At 40.7% G+C, this 25,973-nt stretch overlaps 1 pseudogene; it reads left to right on the plus strand.

Moving 5' to 3' along the window:
- Positions 1 to 4,326: 4,326 nt before the first annotated feature.
- LOC102486981 (N-alpha-acetyltransferase 16, NatA auxiliary subunit pseudogene) lies at positions 4,327 to 17,661 on the plus strand (annotated as a pseudogene).
- The last annotated feature ends 8,312 nt before the right edge of the window (positions 17,662 to 25,973 follow it).

Consider the following 25,973-nt stretch of genomic DNA (forward strand, 5'->3'; position numbering starts at 1 on the left):
GAACCTACTAAAAGGCTTCTGAATTCCACAAGTGATAGTTATCACTCAGGTTAGGACCAGTATACTACAGTAGCAAACATCCTCAGGATTTCAGTAGCTGACAACAGTAAAGATTTATTGCTTACATTCCATGCTTGTTGTAAGTAAGCTTCATGTCTTCTTTATCTGAAACCCAGGGTGTCATATGTCCCTATTCTGACCTTGCTGTCTCTTAGCAGAAAGACTAAGAGCACGGCAGAGCTGTGAGATGGTGTGTCCAGTCAGCTCTGCTCGGAAGCAGCACATATTATTTCTGCTTCCATTAACCAAAGCAAGTGATGTGGTATCAACTGAGGAGACATGCATAATCCTCTCTAAGGGAGACATACATAGCAAGGAATGTATGGTACAAGGAATCAATATTTTGAAATATAATATTCTCTTACATAGTATTTAGGTGTCTAATAATTTTGGTAGATGAAGAGCAGAGTTTTCTTGCTTATGTATTTTGAAAAGGTCTGGTGAATAAAAATAAAATGTGATGACTAATTTTATTCTCAGAGAAACCAGGCCTCTGCAACACAAAGCAGCACCCTGAGAATGAAAGAACATGATGACTGGGAGAGCAAGCTTCCTGATAAGTCTAACTTTACCCCATCCCTGTAGGGCTTTCTTTCCTTTTCTCCCATGGCCAGCCCTTGGAGGCATCTTCTGATGTATTAGGGTATCTCCCAATATCTATTTCACTCATGAGACTTCTCTTTAAAGATAGGTTTTTCTAAGGAAGAGAGATAAAAATGCAAATAAAAAGAAAAACCCAGCCTCCTGTTTCTAGTGGGGAAAGTCTGTATTCAATCCCTTCTACAGACCATTAATGTATCATTTCTTAGAGGAAAATTGAAGTTCTACTGTGTGAGTTGGTTGGTCACTCTCCTGGTTCCTGTCTCCATCTAGTTCTGGTGGAATAAGACTCTAATAAGGAATTAAACTCAGCTCTCTTGGGTGAATTTCTTCTTTCTTCATTTTAAAGTGAAATGGATTGAAATCTTGAGGAACTAAGAAGCAGGTGAGATCATAGTATTTACACAATAATTGAATTGACTTGTGCATTGTTAAAATATATATAAATAATTTTGAGGTGTAGTTTGCTTCTCTTTGGAAATGGATGACATTTAAGGAATAAAAGCATGTGACCAGGAATGGTGTGAACTATGGCTGAGATGAAGCTCAAGGCACACAGAAAACTAAGGTGCTTCTTTTAAAGTGCCTGTGAGCTGCAGATGTGCAAAACAGGAGTATTTTTTCTTTTTTTTTTTTTTTTTTCTTTTAGCAAATGAGGCACCGATCCTATAACCTTCATACATATTTAACTGCAGTTGACTTCAATTGACCCCAAGTACGTGCAACCCCATTTAACTTACTTCCCTCATGTCAGAAACATAAAGTCAGAGTAAAACTGCAGAATAGAAGTAAGATCACAATAGGCTGAAATTCAGGCAGACATCATGTAATAACAGTTCTACGTGCAGTTACGACCACCATGGGAAATCTTGGAGGCATGGAATGCCTGTTAATCTTTTGATATACCTGTGCTGGGCCAAGTACTGCGTATGAACACTCAACTATTTCTGAAGATCTGTAGAAAGAGAGTCAAACATTATTTTATTAAATTTTCTGTTATCAGCTTTATCTCAATGTATACTACCACAGAAATGAGATGCATTTAGGGAGAATACCCAGGGGAGGATGGTTATTTCTATTTGAGACCAACCACACCCACCAGCAACCTTGGTATTTGTAATTTGATATTGCAGAAGGTCAGCATTGTGACTGGTTCTCACCATTAGCTAGTGACTCAGGGAAACAGGAAATCAAAATAGATACTCATCCAGTTCTGAATGTTTTGGGTAAGACTATTCCCTTGTTTGCTGAACCCCTTTGTATGAATTATCTAAGCATGTATTATCATGATCCTGGCTGGCTGAGACTGGAGAGGTGGATTGCAGCATGAAGGTGCTGTATCCCACTATTTCCTGGAAGAAATAAGTAGACAATAAAATTTTAAAAAATTGTTACAATTCGCATCGCCCTATTGATAAAATAAGCTATCACATTAAGACATCCTTAAGGCAAGGAATTCAAGGTTACTTCTGCATCAACCAGCAAGGAACTGCCCTCAGACCAATAACCTCAAGAAACTGAATCCTGCCAACAACCATGTGAGTTTGGAAGCAGATTCTTCCTCAACAAACTTTGGATGTGACCCCAGCCCTGCCAAACACTTTGGTTACAGCCTTGTGGGAGACCCTGGGGCAGAGGATGTAGTTGTATTACACCCAGATTCCAGACTCATAGAAACTGTAGAATGATCCGTGTGTATTATTTCAAGTTAAGCTGCTAAATTTTGTGGTATTATTGTCATGCAGAAATAGATAGTTGACACAATGTTAAATTATTGGATTATAACAACAATTATTCAACCTAATTATAATGATTTCTTATCAATGATTTGGTTTGTCAATCATCAAATGTATTTAAGAACTGATTTTTAATGGCATTGTGCTAGTCAACTTGGTTCACTGCCAGTGCTATGGTATTTGATAATCTACAATAACACTTGCATAATCCAGCCTTCTGGGAAATTCAGTTCCCAAGATAAATTCTAAATCTAGAAGATAGTGTCAGAGAATAAACAAATTCAAATGTTTGCAAAATAAAAGAACTCAATGAGGGAAAACTGAAGATGGAAATATTTCAAGTATTCTGTGAATAGTTTGCAGAAACAAGAAGTTAGTATTGAGTCTTAAAGTAGACAAATGGTAGCTGGGCTTGAAGGAGTCCATATCAGCATTCATATTCTATGTGAACCTGGTCTCATAAGCAACATGGACAGTGTCTTTGCAAGGGACATTTGACATAGGAATAATCCTTCGAATTGGTATCCTGTGACCTAACAACTTTAACATATACTGACATCCTGAGCTGCTAACTTCCCACAGTGTGGTGCTTTAAGCACTATGGGAAACAGACCCTAGAGCACTAAGTAACAAGTCATATTTCCTTTTCTATGTCAATGACAATAATCACGAATTGGACGGTCCAAATCACTTTCTCCTGTGCTAAAGTGATCTTAACAGACTCTCTTATCTCAAGAGAGAGCAATCTATTAAAGTCAGATACCCCATGCTTGCCACAGGTTTTTATAACCCAAGGGATAGTGGGGCCATGTTTAATTGGAATAGGGAAGATGGTTTAGATTTAGGATGTGGAGTTCAGTCATTACGAGATCTGTGTTTACCCAAGTGTTGGGAATGGATCACCAGAGGAGCTACTGATCTAGCCTGAGAATGAGGAGGGTGCCAGAAAGCCTAGTCCTGTCACACATCATGGGAACATAAACAACTGGGCTCATCTCTCAGACAATTGACTCATTTCATGAGACTGTGTGGCACTTTGAAATCCAGGACAATGAAATCCTGCTGGATTGGGGGTGAAAAGTGAGCTTTTCTTCTCCCTTCATTTGGAATTTCAGAAGACATAGTAGTAAGAAACTGGAGGAGGTTGTGATAAAAGAGACACAAAGCTACTCAAGGCTCTGGGGAATATTTGACATGTCCTCCTGTGGATGTGCAAGTGCAGGGCTGAAAAGACAGCCATAGGAGTGATTTCACTTACAGTCAAAAGTCACAGAATGAAGTTTTCAGCCAAGCTATGCGTGGGATCCTTTGGAGACCAGAGGTTCTGTTTAACTGACTAATAGCATCAAATCTCTGTGGACTTTGCCTTTGTAAGAGGAAAATACCTAGTTGTAACTCAGGTTCACACTAACATGGTCTGTATCTAATTAAAAGATTTTTTCATTCTTCCATAAGAATCACTGACAGTAATAATCCATGGATTTATCATGACTAGGCTATTAAAACTCATTAGGCCTAACTCTAATGGCATGAAAATTGTGGTTGATTAATACTGTGGTGCCATTTTGAATAAACTCAGGAGCTTGTCCTGGTCAAATTCATTGCTTGTTATGTTGCTTTCCTAGGTAATTCTGGATTTTGTAAAGAGTTCCAAGGCTTGTAACCCTGGGCTGATGTTGAGTGGAGTCCAGTGGCTGCTGGAGCTGTCACACTCCCTGCTGTCTCCGTGTGAACTAGACTGGAAAGGTGCATGTATCCGAGAGTGCTGGAGTGCCCAGCTCTCACTGTCAGATCCAGCTGAGCTCCCTGCATCCTTGCTGCAAAAAAGAAATCACAACTGACCAGTCAGTCCAAAGCTTCTTTAATGATTGCTATCTAATTATTTTCTTGGCTGCAATCTTGTTTATGAAAGAATGTGTTCTCCGTCAGCATGGAGGTCAGTCTGACTACACTGCCAGATTATTTGAGGCAAATCTGTGGGAAATTTATGGTGGACAGTTACTGCGCGGCTTTGACTGTATGTAGATATGTGAAAACACAAGTTGTAAATTTTGAGTTTTTTCTTGCTTGTAAAAGGCTGTGACTTCTTCTTTTCTTCTTCTTCTTCTCCTTTTTTAACAATGTTGTTACATTAAACCAGTTCCTGGAACTATTGGGCTATGAAGTACCTTCATCTAATAATCTTCTTTACTGCTCTCATACCCAACCCCAGTTAGAGCTGTGTTGTGTTATTGCTCCCAACAAGCCACTCTCCTCTCTGCTCCAATCAGCTACTTCTCTGACTCTAGGTTATTATCTATGTTACCGCCAAAAGGAAACACATTCAAGCTTCTAGGAAGTAGTTACAGTGGCTGTCTACTCCTGATCAGCAGAAAATTACCTTAAGCAACCTGATAGCTCTCTGCCTCCTCAAATCTCACCTCTCTGTCCCCCCATTATCCATTCTCCACCTCATCTCTCACCTACACAAAAGAACTGGCCATCCCACCAAAAACCTGATGAAACAAGTGTAATTATAATAGAATAAGAACTTTTCACTGAAACCCACACCCCACTCAACAGCATCTCCACAGTTAGAATGAGCAGATTGGAGCTCTTTGGAGAGGTTTGCCCAAACATGCTGGCAGCTGAATGACCCTTAACTGTTGTGTACTGGGGGTTCCGAGAAGCAAGTCCTCAAACGTCAGAAAGTATTCTATAATTACAAGAGGGTCTAACTCCACGGTTTGAATTGGGAAGATAGATATTAGGTTGTTGGAAGTCATGACATATTTTTTCTCTTTTTCTAATATGACTTTTCCAATACCACGTTCCCCCCCACCCCAAAAAAAAAAAAAAAAGACTGACTCTTTCTTTTGCCCTCTAAATTATGGTCAAACAAAAGACGTTTTTCTTTCTTTGCAATAACAATACAATTACCTTTAAAAAAAAAGTTTATTTTGGGGTCAGCAGGTGGTATAGTGGTTGACCACAATTCAAATCCCAGACCTGGCAGCTTGAAACTCATGCTGGGCATGAGTATTTGCGTGCATGCCCAAAATCCTGAGGGGAGAATGAAAGAGAAGGTATTGTGCATGACCCTCCCCCCTGGGGGGTAATTTCTCACTTTCTGTCTCTCTGGCGAGTATATATATCCTATAGCAAAAAAAAAAAAAAATCTCCCCCCCGCCCCCAACCACACACACACACCAGATACAGGCAGAGAGAGGAGAAGAAAGACAGGTATCCCCATTGTATTCTTCATGTCTTCATGCCACAAACCACTCCCAGCCTCAGTCAGCCCAGGGTCACAGGCACACACTTATGCACCCAGCATATGCAGAGAGACCTCCAGATATAAACCCGGGATCTTCCCACGCGGGTCCTGCATCATGCAGTGCTGTGATACCACTGCACCATCATCGCTGGCCCTGTGATGACTTTCTTCAACTCTTTCCTTTCTGTAGGGTTCTGAGATCAAAAGGATTTGGATCCTGGTGCCCTTGATGCTGAGACCTTTACTCCTTGGCCATTTGCTTGCATGTTTCCTGGTGGACTGGACAGTGTTCAGCCTCAGTTACAGCCTTATGCTGTCAGTGATAGCTCAGGATGTGCCGCTTTCAGTGCTGTGTGCTGTTCCCTAGAACACCCTGGCCTCTATGTTGAGGGGAACATCACTGACAGAGTGGAAAATAGGGAATCTCTCCTTGAGATCTCCTGCTATAAGGAAGATATCTTGGGTGAAGCTTGAAGTACCTGAGATACCAAGTAGGGTTTGTTTCCTACCTATGGCATATACTTTTAAAAGATCCCTTTCTGTTCAGCAGAGTACCCTTTATCCTCCCAGCCTGAGCAGTTTGTCCTCCTGTAGGGACTTTCTCTGACCTCTACAAGCTGGGTTAGTCTCATCTCATTGTCCCACAAAGCCCTTTGGTTTTTTTCCTGTGGCTGCAGCACGCTGGTTGTATTATGCTCTGTTCCTGGGCCTGCCATCTCCCACTGACTATGAGCTTCTGGAAGAAAGGCTAGTCCATGTCTGGTTCATTTTCATATCCAGTGCCTGGCACACAGCAGAAGCTCCACAAATATCTTTGAATGAATTGATGAGTGAATGACAGCAAAGCATATCCAAAATGTTTTTCCAATAGAAGAAAATGCTCCAGGATAAAATGGTTCACCTGAATTATTCCTGACATGCACAGACCCTGGAGTCTCTCTGATTCTGGGAAGAGAAGCAGACGTATTCCACTCATGGTTGCTCAGAGGTGAGTGTGAGCAGCCCTACATGCACGACAATCTCAGCAGAAAGCTGCTGAGACTGATGCCAGCCCTGGCTCCTACCTCTTCAGTTTCTGAAACCTGGGATTTCTAGTTTCTTGTGGTGCTTGTCTCAATTTCCCACTCTTTATATGGAGATAATACTTGTCATTGATGAGTTCTGGAAAAATAAATGAGACTGTAGGGGAAAAAAAAGGATTTTGATCTCCTTTAATACTCAGAAACAGAAATATCTCATTTTGGAGACCAGCAAATGATGTAATGGTTACATAATTGGACTCTCACATAGTCAACTGTGGTTTGAGTCCCAGACCCGGTGACTTAAAACTCATGCCAGGCTCATGTGCGTGTGTGCCCAAGATCCTGAGAGGAGAATAGAGGAGAAGGGATTCCAGTGCGGCCACTCCCCTGGGGGTGAGACACTTTCTGTCTCTCTGTCTCTCTCTGTCTCTCCTGTAAGCACATGTGCTCTATAGCAAAAATAAGTACACCCAGCTGCTTGCAGGAGGAGGAAGTGGGCTTGGCACTCAGGCAGCATGCCAGCCACACATTCCGCTCCCTGGCCTCTGAACCCCCTTAATTCCCTCCCATTCTCCAAGATGTCTCCATCCACTTCCCAGAGTCTGTGAGCCCTTTGTGTCCTACTAATAAATGTCCAAGATGTTACTTGTGTCAATGCACTTCATTTTAAGAGTTCCATAGTTATAAAATACTTATGAAAAGCAGCACTCCTCCTCCCAAAACTCCTTCCCATGCATACACAACCCATCATCGCAATGTGATTCTTTTAGTTTCTGGTTAAGTTTTTAATGTTTATATCATTAGGAGCATGAAAAGTTATTTACAGCTGTGCATTTATTAGACCACAATTATAATCCCTTTGTTTAATAGTTGCCTCATTTGTTCCTTTACATGGTGTTCTATGTACCCATCGCTATTGCCAAACCTGCTGGTAAACTCAATCTCTTCTCAATACATTAGTACCTATCAAAAAACATGTCCATTCTATTACTTTTTCTATCTTCAAAAAATGCCCTCTGAAGTCCTCCTTTCTCTCCTCTATTTCTTCACGCTAAATTGCTCTCTAGGCTGATGCACAGGTTTTATTCAATCTTTCTTCATTATTTTCCTGGAGGTTAATATTCTCTCTCTCTCTCATATTTAATCCCCTATTTCTTTCTTTTTTTTTTTTTTTTTTTTAAAAAAATTTTTTTTTTTTTTTTTTTTTGGATAGATTTTTGCTACAGGGTGCATGTGCTCGCCAGAAAGACAGAGAGAGACAGAGAGATAGAAAGCGAGAAATCACTCCCCAGGGGGGATGGCCACACCCTCAGAGGTGAGTGTGAGCAGCCCTACATGCACGACAATCTCAGCAGAAAGCTGCTGAGACTGATGCCAGCCCTGGCTCCTACCTCTTCAGTTTCTGAAACCTGGGATTTCTAGTTTCTTGTGGTGCTTGTCTCAATTTCCCACTCTTTATATGGAGATAATACTTGTCATTGATGAGTTCTGGAAAAATAAATGAGACTGTAGGGGAAAAAAAAGGATTTTGATCTCCTTTAATACTCAGAAACAGAAATATCTCATTTTGGAGACCAGCAAATGATGTAATGGTTACATAATTGGACTCTCACATAGTCAACTGTGGTTTGAGTCCCAGACCCGGTGACTTAAAACTCATGCCAGGCTCATGTGCGTGTGTGCCCAAGATCCTGAGAGGAGAATAGAGGAGAAGGGATTCCAGTGCGGCCACTCCCCTGGGGGTGAGACACTTTCTGTCTCTCTGTCTCTCTCTGTCTCTCCTGTAAGCACATGTGCTCTATAGCAAAAATAAGTACACCCAGCTGCTTGCAGGAGGAGGAAGTGGGCTTGGCACTCAGGCAGCATGCCAGCCACACATTCCGCTCCCTGGCCTCTGAACCCCCTTAATTCCCTCCCATTCTCCAAGATGTCTCCATCCACTTCCCAGAGTCTGTGAGCCCTTTGTGTCCTACTAATAAATGTCCAAGATGTTACTTGTGTCAATGCACTTCATTTTAAGAGTTCCATAGTTATAAAATACTTATGAAAAGCAGCACTCCTCCTCCCAAAACTCCTTCCCATGCATACACAACCCATCATCGCAATGTGATTCTTTTAGTTTCTGGTTAAGTTTTTAATGTTTATATCATTAGGAGCATGAAAAGTTATTTACAGCTGTGCATTTATTAGACCACAATTATAATCCCTTTGTTTAATAGTTGCCTCATTTGTTCCTTTACATGGTGTTCTATGTACCCATCGCTATTGCCAAACCTGCTGGTAAACTCTGAATCTCTTCTCAATACATTAGTACCTATCAAAAAACATGTCCATTCTATTACTTTTTCTATCTTCAAAAAATGCCCTCTGAAGTCCTCCTTTCTCTCCTCTATTTCTTCACGCTAAATTGCTCTCTAGGCTGATGCACAGGTTTTATTCAATCTTTCTTCATTATTTTCCTGGAGGTTAATATTCTCTCTCTCTCTCATATTTAATCCCCTATTTCTTTCTTTTTTTTTTTTTTTTTTTAAGAAAGATTTTTTTGCTATAGGGCATGTGCACTCACCAGAAAGACAGAGAGAGATAGACAGAAAGCAAGAAATCACTCCCAGGGAGGATAGCAACACCACAGTCCCTTCTCCTCTATTCTTCTCTTGGGATTTTGGGTAAGTATGCATATGTACCTGGTGTGAAATTTGAGCTGCCAAGTCTAGGACTCGAACTACAGTCAACTATGGGGGAGTCCAGTGACATAACCATTACACCATCTGCTGATCCCTAATCCCTATTTCTTGACTATGGCATTTCTTTTTCCTTTTTAATTTGTCAATATTTTTAAGTGTATTTATTTTGGGGGCCAGTGGATGGCATGGTGACTAAAGTTTTGGACTCCAATATGCTTGACCATGGTTCAACTCCTGGACTCTGTGGCTTAAACATCACAGTAGGTGTGTGTGTGTGTGTGTGTGTGTGTGTGTGTGTGTGTGTGTGTGCAATCCCAAAACCCTAAGAAAATGGAAAAGAAGGGACTTCAGTGTGGTGATCACCCCTTGGGGGTGATTTCTCAAGTTCCCTCTTTGCCTTTCTTTGTTTCTTTCTGGTGAGTGCATGTGTTCTATGACAAAAACCTAAAAGCAAAACAAACAAACAAAACATACACACACACACATACACACACAAAAGAATTCACAAAAAAACTTCTAGAAATGATAAATGAATACACTGAAGAAGCAAGACAAAATCAACATACAAAAATATGTAGCATCTCTATATACCAATAATGAACGACAGATGGGGATAGAATAGAAGAAAGCAATTCCATTTACAATAACCACAAAAAGTTTAAGATATCTAAGAATAAACCTAACCAAAGACGTCAAAGAACTCTACAAGAAAAACTATGAAAAACTAAAAAAAGTAATTGAAAACAACACAAAAAAGTAGAAAGACATCCATGTTACTGGATTGGAAGAATTAAAATAATCAAAATGTCAATTTTACCCAAATTAATCTACAAATTTAATACAATTCCAATCAAATTACCAGAGATATTCTTCAAAGATTTAGAAAAAATAATCATAGAATTAGTTTGAAATCATAAAAAGACCCTTGCACATGGAACCAACAGTTGGCGTAATGGCTATGTCGCTGGATTCCCACGTAGTTGACTGTGGTTTGCGTCCCGGACCCGGTGGCTTAAAACTCACTCTGGGCACGTGTGCGTGTGTGCCCAAGATCCTGAGAGGAGAATGGAGGAGAAGGGATTTCAGCGTGACCATCCCCCCCGGGGGGTGATTTCTCGCTTTCTGTCTCTCTGTCTCTCTCTGTCTGTCTGGCGAGCGCACGCGCCCTATAGCAAAAAATCTCTCAAAAAAAAAAAAAAAAAGACCCTTGCACTGCTATACAAGAACAGTGGAAAAGGAGGCATGTCACTCCCTGATCCCAAAATATATTACAAAGCTGTAGTAATCAAAACAGCATGGTACTGGCACAAAAATAGGTGTGTGGACTAATGGAATAGAATAGAAACCCCAGAAATAAACTCAAAACATACAGTCAAGTGATTTTTGACAAAGAGCATCAGTCAATCCAATGAGGAAAAGAAAATCTCTTTAGCAAATGGTGCTGGAAAAACTGGGTATCCACCTACAGAAAGATAAACTGGACCCCTATCTCTCACCACTAACAAAATGGAATGGATAAAATATCTAAACCTAAGGGCTCAAACTACAAAACTACTGGTGGGTGATGCAGGGGAAACTATTGGAGACTTTGGAGCAGGCAAAGATTTCTTAAATAAGTCTCATAAAGCACAGGCGATACTCCCAAAAACAGACAAGTGGGATTACATGAGGTTAAAGACTTCTGTTCAGTAAAAGAAACAATTATTAGAGTGAATTGGCAACCCTCAGAATGGAAGAACATATTTGCAAACTATGCCTTAGATAAAGGACTAGTAACCAGAATATACAGGGAACTCAAGTAACTTATCCACAAAATATAAGTCTGAAAAGCAACTCTCTAAGAGGACATACAAACAGCCAAAGAGCACGTGAAAAAATGCTGAACATCCTTTATAATAAGGGAAATGCAAATCAAAACCACGATGAGATACCACCTAACCCCAGTCAGAATGACGAAGATTAAAATAATAAAAACTGATAAATCAGTGCTGGTGAGGTTGTGGTGCAAAGGAAACTCTTCTTCACTGTTCATGGTAAAGTAAATTAGTCCAGCCACTGTGAAGAATATGGTGGTTTCTCATAGACCTATAAATAGAACTACCATATATGATCCAACAATTCCACTACTGGGTATCTACCCAAAGGATAGGAATATACTCAGTCAGAAAAGTGCTTGCACATCTGGGTTTATTGTGGCATTATTCACACCGAAGACATGAAACCACCCCAAATGTCCACAAACAGATGAGTGGATTGAAAAAGTGTGGCTCATACATACTGTAGAATATTATGCAGCCATAAAACAAACAAACAAAAAAGCAATAAGACTTTGGCATTCAATAGAAAGTGGATGAATATGGAAGGTTTACTACTGCTAAGCAAAGCAGGCCAGACTATGAAAGAGAAACATTGTACGTCCCCACTTAATATATACTGAATGTGTGCACTCTATGGCAGAAATCAAAAGATTGGAAGAAATAAAGGCGTGGAGAACAATTGCAGATACTAGAGACAATGCAGGAGGAGAAAGGGAAATGGGGGAGGGTAAAAGGAAGGGAATCAAGGGGGAAAAGAAAGAAGCAAAACATTTAAGGGACACAAAATTGGAAAATTGTTGATGATAATGTGTATGATAATATCTTTAACTGGACTAACATACAGTGTATTCATGCTGGAAAAATTTATTTTACAAGCTATAATGATATATAGTAAATGGAATATACAAAAAGGGTTTAATTTCTTGCATTAGCAAGAGAGAATAACAACACCTCCAAAAGGTTCTTTTTTTTTTTTTTTGAGAGTTTTTTTCACTATAGGGCGCGTGCGCTCGCCAGATAGACAGAGAGAGACATAGAGACAGAAAGTGAGACATCACCTCTCAGGGGGGATGGTCACGCCGCAATTCCTTCTCCTCCATTCTCCTCTCGGGATCTTGGGCACGCATGCACACGCGCCCGGCGTGAGTTCTAAGCCACCAGGTCCGGGACACGAACTGCGGTCGACTACGTGGGAGTCCAGCGACATAGCCATTACGCTAACTGCTGGTTCCCTCCAAAAGGTTCTTGATGCAATGAAACAGCCCCCAGCCTTCAGCTAGCTTTGAATCATGGGCTAACATGTGCCTGGTGTACTCAAGGAGGTCTCTAGGCTTGAACTGGGAACTTTCGCATTTGAGATTCCCTTACAGAATGTTGTGTTTTTACATTTGTATTACTGCCTTTCCCTTTTGGTCTACTCTCTTGTTTGATAGAACAAATCCTCCAGAAAAAAACTTTTTTCTTAAGTGTCAAAGGCAATTAAAATCTCACTAGCTAGAGAGAGACAGAGAATGAGAGGGAGAAAGTATTCCTCAATGGAGTGTGGTCATGCATAATCCTTTCTCGTCCATTTCTCCATCCTGTTACGATTTCGGGTATATACATGTACAAGCCCAGCATATTTTTCAAGCCAAGATTCTAATTGCAGTTGGCCTTGTGATATTCACGCACACCCACTCTATCATGAATAGAGAAAAAATAAAAATTAACAAAATGTTCTATTTCCTACTTGAAAGGTATGAGCCTGGATGCTGGCATTCTGGGAACTTATTATGGGAAGAGGATCAAGTTACCAACATTTAATATATACACCACTAGGTTATGGAGCAGCTCTCTCCAAGAACTTAAGTATTTTATGGTAAAATTTCTGAAACATTTTGGGACTTGCAGGTGGCATAGCAGTTATGTTGCTGGACCTCCACATGGCTGACCATGGTTTGAATGGCTTCAAACTCATACCGGGTTTACGTGTGTGTGTGTGTGTGTGTGTGTGTGTGTGTATGTGTGTGTGTGTCTAAGATCCTGGAAGGAGAATGTAGGAGAAGAGATTGTGGTATGGCTATTCCCCCAGAGGGTGATTTCTCACTTTCCCTCTCACTGTCTATGTCTCTCTGGTGAGTACATACACCCTAAAGCCACCCCTCCCCTCCCCACTCCACCCCTACCACAAATATTTTTTCTGGAACGTTTCATTTCACCGTCAATAGTATGATTCAAAATAGAATTTGAGGTTAGGAGGCCCTTTACCTGAAATTTTGAAAATGTCAATTCATCACTTTCGATTTTCCAGATTCCTTTTAAGAAACCTGGTACCATTCTAAGTCTTGATATTTTGTACACACTCTTTTATTTCCTTCTAGAACCTTTTAACATAATTACTTTGTCTAGAAACACAGGAGCTTTAGTTTGGGGAAATGTCCTTAAATTATTGTATTAGTTTTACTTTTCACTTTATTATCTCCCTTCTTTCTTTCTGGATCAGAAATTAGTTTAAATCCCCACTGCAGTCAGCTCCTCTCTCTCTCTCTCTCTCTGACATACATGCACACCCATTCTATTATGAATAGAGAAAAAATAAAAATTAACAAAATGTTCTATTTCCTACTTAAAAGGTATGAGCCTACATGCCAGCATTCTGGGACCTTATTATGGGAAGAGGGTCGAGTTACCAACATTTAATATATACACCATCATTCAATGCCTTGTGTTCATTAGACTCTTCCTACCCTCATCGGTGCCTATTATCCTCACCCTAGGTATCTTGTTTTACCTTTTCCAAAGAACAAGCATCTAGCCTCCTGATGGGTGGCAGTGAGAGCAGCTTTTTGACTCTTTGGAGTAGGAGAGGGTTTAGGAGGTCCAACTCCCACTTAGCAGGCTTCACATCATCTTTCTGTTTCAGCCTCATTTCTATCCCACTTTCAGAGTGACTTCGTAACACTAATTCCTGAGCCACTCAGGACTTCTACGGGTGCAAGCCAAATTGTACAGTAGATTTTGTCTCCCTTTCTCTATAGAAGGAATTTTGTTTCCTTAGGTCTCCTGTGTCAAGTACTAGTAAATCATTTCCTTTTCCAGCTTCCAAAAGTTATTTTTAAATCTCTTTTCCCATTTTCACCCTCTCTATGTGTTATATCTTTTAAAAAATCCCTTACTGTCTTACTGTGCCTTCTGTGAGCTTTTAGTAAGGAGCATAGATAAATACATACACAATGAGGCTTCAGAAACTTCATGGAAAATATAAAAAAATTATGTATGAATTTCAAAAAAAATTGCAGTATAAAAAAAACTCATACTGAAAAATTATTCCATTTTTCCTTATTGTCAATTTGTTCTGTCTAAGTAGTATCTCTCCTTTAACACTCCTTTGTGCTTAAAATAGCCAGAGTTGGTTTCTGGTGCATAAAACCAGGAATCCTGCCTGATGGAGGAGGACAAATTGGGAGGACAAATGGAGGTGAGGGGTAGGGGATGAAGGGTAACGATGAGAGCTAAAATCTCTGCTCCCTCATCATAGCCTATGCTACAGTCAGGTTTAAGCCAAACTGATTGCTGATGACCACAGAAGTCAGGTTGTTTTGGGGCCAGACCTGGCAGCTTGAAAATCATACCAGGCTCATGTATGCACATGCATGCCCAAAATTCCAAGAGGCAATGGAAGAGAAGGGATTGCAGCATGTCCATCTCCTCTGAGGGGGTGATTTCTCACTTTATTTCTCTGTGTCTTTGTGTCTCTCTGTCTCCCTGTCTCTGGCAAGTGCAGGCACTTATTGCAAAAAGAAAAACTTGAAAAAATAAAGTTAAGCACTTTCTCTCAGTATTTTTGCTTATGTTTCACTCAGTGTCTGGACTAATCCTTTCTCTCCCCTGACTACCCAGCAAACACTCATTTTTCATTCTTTTTTTTTTTTTTTCAAGTTCCTTCCAATTTTATATTCAGTTTCCAATAATATGCTTCTCATTTCCATTTCAAAATTCACTAGAATCACCTTAATAGCCATATTGCTATCTTGTACCTCAAAAATGGTCAATCCTCTACCTATTATTTATTTTGTTCTATTTAAAACTTCAACTGATTGTCCGAGGCCTATCAACATTACGGAGGGTAATCTGCTTCAGTCTGTTTTTTTTAAAATTTTACTTTATTTCATGTTCTTTTATACATTCAATCACATTATTCAGCTTGCAAAGTAAATATTCCAGCATGTGTACATTTCTCCCCAGTTCAGTTGATAATACTGTAAGTTATCTTCAATAGATAATACCCCATTTCTTTGTCCCATTAATGCTATGTCTCTCTATTTTTCTCCTTAATGTCCTGTCTCAGACTCTATTCCTTCGCCCACCCTCTTCCCACCCTATATCTGGTATTCACAATCATTTATTGTGTTTCTATATCCTTTAGTCATTCAGTTTCGGTCATAGAGTGCGTATACTCGGTACATAATAAGTGGAAGTATGCAATGTCTCTCCCTCATAGCCTGGCTTGCTTCATTCAGCAGTAAATCTTCCATATATATCCACTAACTGTCAAAAGCCAGGGTCTTTTTTTTTATGGCTGAGTAGTATTTCATAGAGTACATGTGCCAAAGTTTTCTAATCCATTCATCTGTTCGTGGGCATTTGCTTCAGTCTTTGTTAATCTCATATGAAAACGCTCTCACGGACATACCCAAAATAATGTTTGACCAAATGCCTGAGGATCCTGTGTCTCAATCAATTGAGTACAGGGATCATCTAGGGAGGTCAGGAGGTCATTATTATTTAAACTTCTCATCCAACAAGCTTTGACCTTGTTTCAGTGCAAGGTCCCAATTCTGCCAATTTAATTTTGTTCAATCTGATTGAATTCCAACTATGGAACAGATTATTATCACAGATGAAGACTTCATGTCTACAGTGATCTTCCTGTAGATGTGAACTGCATGGCCTGGTTTAGCCCACTGCTTCTGTGATTGTGGGTGTTGAATGCCATACAGTCATGAAGTGAATAATTGTTATGAAGAAGCAAAAGGGAGAAGCTGTATTAGAATAATGTTTCTCAAGAAGCATATCTGTTACTTGGGGAGCTTGTTAAAATGCAGAATCTAGAGACCAGCAGATGGCACAATGGTTGCACTGCTGGAGCCCCATGTAGTAAACCCTAGTTCGAGTCCCAGACTCAGCGACTTAAAACTCACGTGTGTGCGTGTGTGTTCGTGCCCAAGATCCCAAGAGGAAAAGGGAGGAGAAGGGATTGCAGCATGGCAATCCCCCCTCAGGGGTGGTCTTTTGCTTTTTGTCTCTGTCTCTGAATAGCGCAAACATCCTATAGCAAAAAACTCTCTCTTAAAACAAAACAAAACAAAACAAAAACAAAACGCCAGATCTGGGGGCAGTCAGATATGTGGTGGTTAAGACAGCTGAATTTCACATGATCAACTGTGCCAGTGGAGTCCCAGACCCAGCAGCTCGAAAAACATGCCAGGCATTTGTGCATGTGTGCCCATGATCCGTTTCATTCTGCCCTGGCTTTGTGCTTTCTCAACCCCTTCTTTCTGTGCTATCCCGGGCCAGCTTGTAGCTGTGGCTGTGGATCAGCACTTACCTTTCAAGAGTCAGTTTAGATCTTGCAGCGCGCGGGAGCGCCGCCGCTGACTCCAGAGTGCCCGAGCCGAAGTATGTCCTATCTGGCTGCCTTCCCTCTCCTTTGCCAGTCCTGCCAACCCCGGCCCAACTCTAGGGCCATGGAGTAAGCCTTCGCCTGCGCTCCTGGGCCCGCGGTGGCCTCCCGCGCTCAGCCGCCACGATGCCGACCGACCGTGCAGCTGCCGCCCAAAGGAGAGCAACCTTTCTAAATGCATCTTGAAATGTTATGAACAGAAGCAGTACAAAAACGGCCTCAAGTTTTGCAAGATAATCCTTTCGAACCCCAAATTTGCCGAACATGGAGAGACTTTGGCCGTGAAAGGATTAACACTGAACTGCTTAGGAGAAAAAGAAGCATATGAATTTGTTCCTAAAGGACTTCGTAATGACGTCAAGAGCCACGTATATGGACTCTTGCAGCGTTCTGATAAGAAATACGATGAAGCTATTAAGTGTTACCGAAATGCCCTCAAATTAGATAATCTGCAAATCCTGAGGGATCTTTCTTTGTTGCAGATCCAAATGAGAGACCTTGAAGGTTACAGAGAGACAAGATACCAGCTTCTTCAGTTGCGTCCAACACAGCGTGCTTCCTGGATTGGATATGCTATTGCCTACCAGTTGCTGAAAGATTATGATATGGCACTAAAACTGCTGGAAGAATTTAGACAAACTCAGCAAGTTCCTCCCGACAAAATAGACTATGAATATAGTGAACTGATACTATACCAGAATCAAGTGATGAGAGAAGCAGATCTATTTCAGGAATCTCTGGAACATATAGAAACATATGAGAAACAAATATGTGATAAACTTTTGGTGGAAGAAATGAAAGGTGACTTGCTTTTTCTTATTTAATTGTTTCAGTGAGCAAAAAGGGCAAAAACTCTCTTTTCTACTGTCCTAACATTATTTAATGTACACGTAAATGACATTTTTATGTACCTCGGTGCAATATTTTAATAGTACTTTATTATTAAACCATTATTAATTGATTTAATCCTCATAACAACCCTGTGTGTAGTTATGTTCATTTTTAAGGTATGAACTAGGGAACAGAGAATAAGTGACTTGTCCAAAGTTTAGTAAGGAATTACAGTACATAACCCCTCATCTGCATGCGATACGATGTTTCAGGACCCCCAATGCATGCCTAAAATTGCAAATATTACCAAACTCTATATGTACTCTAGGTTTTTTTTTCTATTCATATATTTGTTAGAAGTTATAACAATATAGTGTAATAAAAATTATATGAATATGGTAAAAAAAAAAGAGTCAGTTTAACACTCATGGATCCCATAGCAACCTAATCTAATCTTTCAAGTCCCTGAACACCCCTCACCCCACCCCCCGCATACCATGTATGTGATACATTTTATATTTGTGAGTTTACACAATTTTCCTCCTCTCAATTCTAGCACCTTGGTGGAGATTGTGTTTTGTCTTTGTATCTCGGCTGCCTGACAGGTAGTAGGTTATTTGCTTTTTTTTTCTTCAATCACAGGGTGTGTGTACTTATCAGAGAGAGACAGAGAGAGACAGAAACAGAGAGAGAATACAAGAAATCACTCCTCATGGGGCATGGTTACCTCACAATCCTTTCTCCTTCATTCTTCCCTCCTTTTGGGACTTTAGGCATGTACACACATGTGCCTGGCATGTTTCACAAGCTGCCAGGTCCAGGACTCAAATGCATGGTCAGCCATGTAGAATCCATCTGCTTTAACCACCAAGCCACACAGCTAGCCTGGCGCATAACGTTTTTTTTTTTTAATAATGTTTAATAATATTTTGATGTTTGGAAGCCAATGAATCCATGAGAAGAAGGTATGAGAAATAAGCTCTCTGGTTTCAGTTCAGGATTTCTGGATTTCATATTGGAAATACCACATGAGTAGCATGTTGAATTTCATGCAATAGTTTCTGGAAAAATGTGGAGGTCTGTTTCCTTCTCAGCTGAAATTATCCTTTGGTTGTTATTAAACTGCCTTGCCTTCTCCAAATTGAGCTCTTAGCAGAAGGTTATGAAGACAGCAAGCCCAGGAAGCACATCGTTTTCTGCCAACTTCTCCCTGGCTATGCAGACTCACAAACTATTCTGACTCAGCTAAAAAACAGACTTGCACTAACCTGGAAAAAAATGAGAGCCATTTTGGCATCATTTTGGGGAGACAAAGTGGGGATTATTTCTTTTAGAAGTTCTGTGGATGCTGATCCATTTTATTGGACCAAGTTCATGTTTTGGGTGTTGGGTGTTTGAAGGTCAGGGCCACCCTGTAGACTCAGCCTAGGTGGATGCAGGAGCACAGGTAGAGAAGCTTCCTGTGCCTTCAGATTGCCTCCGTCCATTAAAAATGTCGGACGATGACGATGATGGTAAATTCACTGGCTAGTCCCAGCAGGGACTAACATGAAGTGTCCTTTAGGTAACAACCATTCACCCAAAATGCCCTGATAGTCAAAGTAAATTGTTGGACACTGAGAAGATAAACTTGATTAAAATTCCCGATAATGAGAAGGTATTCACTATGCTCCAACCATTGCATTACATGTTCTATGTGATTATCCCATTTCCTGTTAATGGGCTGGAGGAAATCAAGACTTCAAGCATCTAAGTAGCTCAGCTCAGGTTATACAGGTGGGGAAGAAGCTGACTCTAGAACTCTTGTCCTGGACTGCCACCCTCTGCTGCCTGCCCCAGGACTGGGGTAGGCCACTTGCCCTTGGGAAGCTCTATACCCTGCCAACCCTTGAGTCACAGTTACACCCTGCCTTTCTCCTCTCTCAGGAAGATTAGATTGAAAAAAGAAAGTGATTCTCAGGGGACTTCTGAATTAAAACAAGAGCTCAAGAGGAGCTTAGTCATTAAAGTATTAAGTTTCACATTGATCCAATGGCTATTCTAATAGAGCTATTCAAGACTTGCTAACCTCCAGCCTCAGCACCACCCTCTTTGTTCAGAGTTCTTGCCAGCCAAGGAAACCTCATCCCACTCACCACCACTTCCCCTTTTTCCCCTTTGAAAAATAGTCTGAGAGAGTATTTTGTTTTTTTTCTTCAGAGGTTTATTTTGTCTTAGGGCATGTGCACTCCACCAGAGAGACAGAGACAGTGAGAGGGAAAGTGAGAAATCACGGGGGTGGGGGAGAGGTGGAGGCTATCGGGGTGTGGGGGGAACATGGTTACGCAGCAGCAAATCCTTTCTCTTTCATTCTCCTTCCTGCATCTTGGGCACGCAAGCACAAGTACTTGGTGTGATTTTCAAGTCACCAGGTCTGGGACTCAAACCACCATGGGAGTCCAGTGATGTATGCTACGCTATCTGCTGGCCCCAGTCTGAGAGATTTTTTAAATCCTTGACATTTTGAGGTTTCTTGGCACGTTTTAACTTCCAAGGCAAGCAATGGGGGGATCTCTGGTGATTGTTCCTAAGTGAAAGTTGGTATCTCGAGAATTGATTTGTCACTGTCCGGTTTTAAATTTCTGATGAAAAATAATGATAATTATGTCACGTTCTTGATTCCAGTCAAACTAAGAAGCAGTAAGAGGTAAATCTGTCTCATGGAAGAACCACCAGTCTCTGGAGAGTTGATGTCTTAGATGTAACGGCTCAGGTAACTTCTCCAGATTGTCTTGCCTTTGTAAATTGACCATGCTGCTGCCTTTACAAGGCCAAACTTACAGCGGTTTGTGAATAAAGACACTTTATATTTTAGGTAAGGGCAGGTTAAGAATGAACAATTTTAGTGGCTTTGGGTAAAAAATCACTTCGGTACTTTAAAAAAGGGGAAGATTCAGATTATTCCATCACAAAATTGTGCAAATCTCTTTACTTCTCTTGCAAAAGGAGAGACTATATTACTGTGCAATTTAATTCACTGATTAAAAAAAAAAAACAAATAAAAGGGAAAGCAATTATAAAAAGGGGTGAAATAGCAGCTAAGCCACTCATACCTTGACTCAGATGATTGAGCACTCATCTCCATAAGCACCCAACAACTACACAAGATAATGATACTAAATGGCATTTCTCTAGAAGTCAAATGGCCTCATTTGAAACATCATTTTAACCCCATTTACAACAAAAAGGACTTCATCTTTGAAACCTGTAAGCTCTTCTCTAGTTCAGTTTATGTATAAGAAAAGGCTGCTGTAAAATTCTGTAACACGGATTTTAGAAATTATGATCTCAAAGTAGAAAACAGAAGTAAATCTTGGAACTAATATCAGGAAGGAAGATTTGCTGTCATGTGGCCAAATGTCAGTATTTAGACCTGCTTTAAAAAAAAAAAAAAAGAAAAACTCTTGGGACCAGCAGGTGGTATGGTGTTTAGGGCACTGGACTCCCACATGACCAATTGCAATTCAAGTCCTATAACTGGCAGATTGTTTTCTAACTTTTCTCTCTCTAATTAAAATAATAGTAATAAGGGACCAGCAGTTGGCGTAATGGCTATGTCGCTGGACTCCCATGTAGTCGACCGTGGTTTGAGTCCTGGACCCGGTGGCTTAAACTCATGCTGGGCACGTGTGCGTGCGTGCCTAAGATCTCCAGAGGAGAAAGGAGAAGGGATTGCAGCTTAGCCATCCCCCCTGAGGGGTGATTTCTCACTTTCTGTCTCTGTCTTTCTGGAGAGCGCACACACTCTATAGCAAAAGCCTCTCCAAATAATAATAATAACAACAATAGATAAAGTAAACCAATTCTTTTTTAAAAATTATTTATTTAATTTTATTTATTCATTCATTTATTTTAATTTGACCAGAGAGAGAGAGACACAGAAAGAGGGAGAGAGAAAAAGTGAGAAAGCAAGCTACCAGATCCAGGATTCAAACTGTGGTCAGCCATGTGAGAGTATCCAGTGCCTTAACCACCATGCCACCTGCTGGTCCCAAGTAAACCAATTCTTTAAAAAATAAAGTATTAATAAAATATGAAAAATAAAACTCTCAGAAACAAGATTTAAACTAGCTAAACTTTCTTATTCTGCTTTATATTTTCAAAGATTTAACCAACAAGTAAAATCTGGCCTAACCTTTTCTGGAAGCCTTAAAACTGCAGCATGTTTAAACACTCAAACATTTGCCCATTTGACTTAAAAAAAAAATCACTTAGTAAATTGTCAGTTCATCTTTATGCTTTGCCTTGTCCCATATGCAGAAAGAAGCTGCTCTCTCCTGATTTTCTCCAGTAGAGCTAGACAGCCAGGGATGTGCCTACCAAGGCCCAGCTGCTGTCTGCAAATGGGCAAAGCTCTACACTGAGGGGCTGAAATTACCACAGTAGTAATATGCCACTCTGCAAGGCTGACCCACATGGGCAGTTTCAGGATTTGAGTCCATAGACCTCTCTGCCTATGCCAGGTGTGCATGCATGCTCATTGTTTGGGGCTCTCTGAGGCTGGGAGTGGATTGCAGCATGAAGACCCTGTTGGAAATGCTTTCTCTATATACATCTTTGTCTTTCTCACACTCATGGAAGAAAAAAAGCTCTACATTGGTTGGCAATCATTGGCAACACCTGACCAGCTTCTCACCCACTTGCAATTCTACACAATCTTATAGATAAAATATTTTTAATGAACAACAAAGCTGAGGTTTAGAGAGAAATGAAGCTACCTGCTGACCCATACAGCTAGGAAATGTCAAAACAGGTCAGCCAGTGACCAAATAAGTGTACTTTGCACCATACTCTGCTTCCCCTTCAGGACGTAGGGGTATATATTGAAGTGAGGCATAAATATTTCATGAAATCACAGTCTTAAAGGGATAAGAGGTAATAATAATCATGTCTGTCATCTCTGTGCAAGAGAGCAAGAACCCAGCGTAGTATCTTTAATATCTAGCATGCTGTAGAAGCCCAGTAAGTCTTCAGTAATTACAAAAAGGAAGGAAGGAAGAAATTCAATACAAAGGTGAACAGAACATTGTTCATTTACTGGCAAAACTTAGAGTCTTGCTAGGGAGAAAAATGTGTCCCTAATAAGCTCTATTCAAATTAGAATACTGTTCTCAACCTTCATTTCCCATTAGATTCGCTGATGAGGGCACACAGAGAGGAGGTGGACAATAGGTTAAACTTAAAAAATATCAATGCCTAACCTTCATCCCAGATGCATTAAACTGAATCACCAAGTGGGACGAGGTAGGAATTTTTAGACGATGCCCCCAGGTGTGCTATGTTCAGCCAAGCCTGGATACCACTGATGGAGAAAGCATGCTGTCTGTTATGAGGGACAAAGAATGGAGGAATCCATGCAGCAGTGAGCATGGAAGGTCTTTCTGAAGGGATATGGTATTGAGCAGGGTCTGCAAAGATAAGTGTGGTTTCATGGGAGTGACTATGCCAAGAGATGGGCATTGGCCAGGATACCAGGGAGGTGCCAGGAGTCACCTACCCCAGAGTCACAGGTCAGAGGCACAGTCTAAGATCAGCAGGTCAGGCTTGGAACTCTAGAAGACTGCCCCTGAATTGAATGTGAGTTCGGTTTGACTCTGTAGTTTGAAATTCCAGTGGTAGCTCCATGTAGGCAGCTGGAAGTGGTCTCTGGGAGCCTAATGTAGACTCAGCACATTTCCATGTAGAGATGAAAGTAAGTCTGGGATCTGTTTAGGAAGTGTGACTCCATTCCTCTGGGACCTTCTCTGTAAAATAAGGGAATTGTTCCAGAAAAGCAGTTTTTAACCTATAGTCAGCCCTCCCTTAGAAGGGTCAGGGAGTAGATTTGAATACCCTCGGTGAACACCTGAAACCAAAGATAGTATCAAATACAATATATAATGTACTGTTTTTTCCTATACACAAGATGGGACTTCAAAAAGTTCATGGACAAGCTGAATTAAACGATGAGTTTATTTTGATGGAGAAAAAACTTCAAAACCCATGTATAATTTTATTTTCATAGAGTATATGTTTCATAAAACATTTTGAAGGCCCCTTACACATATCTATGATATGGTTTAATTTATAAATTAGGCACAGTAACAATAATCATTAATAATACATTAGGATAATTAGAACAATATACCATGACGAAGTCTTGTGAATGTGCTCCCTGTCTCTCGAAATCTCCTATTGTACTGTATGTACTCAGCATCGGCAGCAGGTAACTGGAACTCCACAAAGTGAAACCGCAGATAAAGGGTTACCACTGCATGTTCCTGGAGTGATCAGCAGTGATTCTCCAGTTTTATGACTAGGACACTCACCAGAGGGCTTTAGTAAAATGAAGGTTCCCAGGCCCCTGCCTGAGAATCTGATTTGGAGGTTTCCAGGGTGGGGTATGGAAAGCAGAAGCTGTGTCTCCTAAGAAGCTCCACGGAACAGCCTGACACTGACCTACTTTGAGCAGTACTGATTAGGATGTCACTGGGTGCCTTAGGGAAGTACTGTGTGTGGGTGCAGGGAAAGGCAGCAGGCAGGGTCTGTGTCCTGACTCTCCACTTCAAACACAGAAGCTCCGCCTTTGTTCTGTATATTGGACTCTCTGCTTTGAAGAAAAGTCTCATTGAGAATAGCAAAAGGAAGTCAGGAACAATTACAGTGGATGATCCCAAGATCTCTTTTGAATTCCGACATCCTGTGAGCCTCTGTGGCTAAGATTACTGAGGAACAAGGAGGGGGAGAAAGTCAACGAATTGAAGACAATGCTTTTATTTAAGGAGTGGGAAGGGGAGATTACTGCCCAAGGGAAAATATGTAAAAATTTTAAAGGCTTTTGTTTTCACAAGATTTTGGAACCATATGTCATACAGAAAAGCCACAGAAACTGCAAACATCTGGCAAGGTAGTATTTTGCCTTATATAACTCCAGCTATACAATCTGGGTGGGTAGTCGATGGTGGGAAATGAAAAATTTTTACCCAGGATAGGGGATGACTTCGGCAAAGCTGCTATCTAATTTGCATCCAGCAAGGACTACAGAACCCTCCCACCAGTTCAGAGAAGATGTTCCCAGGATGCATTTTGAAAGAGGCCTCCATCTCTGGAGTATTTTGTATGGGAGAGAGTCATATTGCAATTTTAATGGCTTTTTTGGCCACTGTTAAATAGAAAATAGAGGGACAAAATGAAAGAACAATAGATACACTATTGAAATACAGACTTAGAATAATTTCAGTAAAGTCTACTGGTCACTATCTTCTTAGTGTCACTGTGACAGAGACGCAGCCAGCCTGGGGCTCTCCCAATTCCAGATGGCTACTCATCTCTTTGTTACATAACTTCCCATCTCCCTCCACAGACTGAAAGCTCCCTTTGAGAAAACTGTGTTGCAGATGCAATGGATCCCAGCACTTAACACAGTGCCTGTCAGAAAATGAGTATATAATAAATATCCTTTGACTTTAATTGACATAGATCTGAACAGAATCCAGAAAAGAATTCACTATATATGACTTAATAGAAAAGTATTTGAATGGAACCCAGTACTGAGATACTCCCCGGTCACTCATTGCTATGGTTGTTCACGCCAAAACCATACTGGTCTTAAAACACTATGTCTGCATATTATTTCTATCTTTACTTATATTTCTGTTTAATAATGAATGATTCAGAAAGATCCATTTTGTTCACTGCATTGGGAGTTCAAGTTCTTTTAACCCAAATCCTTTGTTATCTATTTTTAAGTGTCAAGATCGAGCATTCTTTCAGGTCTTATATGTAAGAATTCCTGAACCAGGTTGACTCAATCCAAATTTAGGGTTTCTCTCCTGGTGTCCAGATTTGTAGAGGAAACTAGCCACACCCTCTTTAGCAGAGCACCTGGAGAGAAACTGCTGCCTTCACCTTCGATGAGATTCTCTGGATAAGACACAAAATCTGATGTGGAACTGACTAACCTGCAGACTCCCTGCACCACCCATTCCTGACAGATTACTGTAGTGTGAGAACATGAACTTTCCCACCTCACAGGGCTCCAGAGAAAGTAACATTCTCCAGGAAGCACAGAGAGGTATTGGGATGACAGGATAGAAGATTGTAAGAGGATGATGCCAGACAGTCAACAAACCCACCTCCCAAATCCTTTTCCAAATCATTCCTCTCAACCTGCAGGAAAGTCTTTCCTTCTTTGGCTTTATCAGAGTGTCAATCAGGGTTCTCTCAGGGGCAAGCAACAGAAGTTGACTGGCTGATGTTGGCTGAAAATGAATGTATTCAAAGATTG

Source organism: Tupaia chinensis, unplaced genomic scaffold (assembly GCF_000334495.1).
Source record: "Tupaia chinensis unplaced genomic scaffold, TupChi_1.0 Scaffold143584_1, whole genome shotgun sequence".
NCBI classification, from domain to species: domain Eukaryota; kingdom Metazoa; phylum Chordata; class Mammalia; order Scandentia; family Tupaiidae; genus Tupaia; species Tupaia belangeri.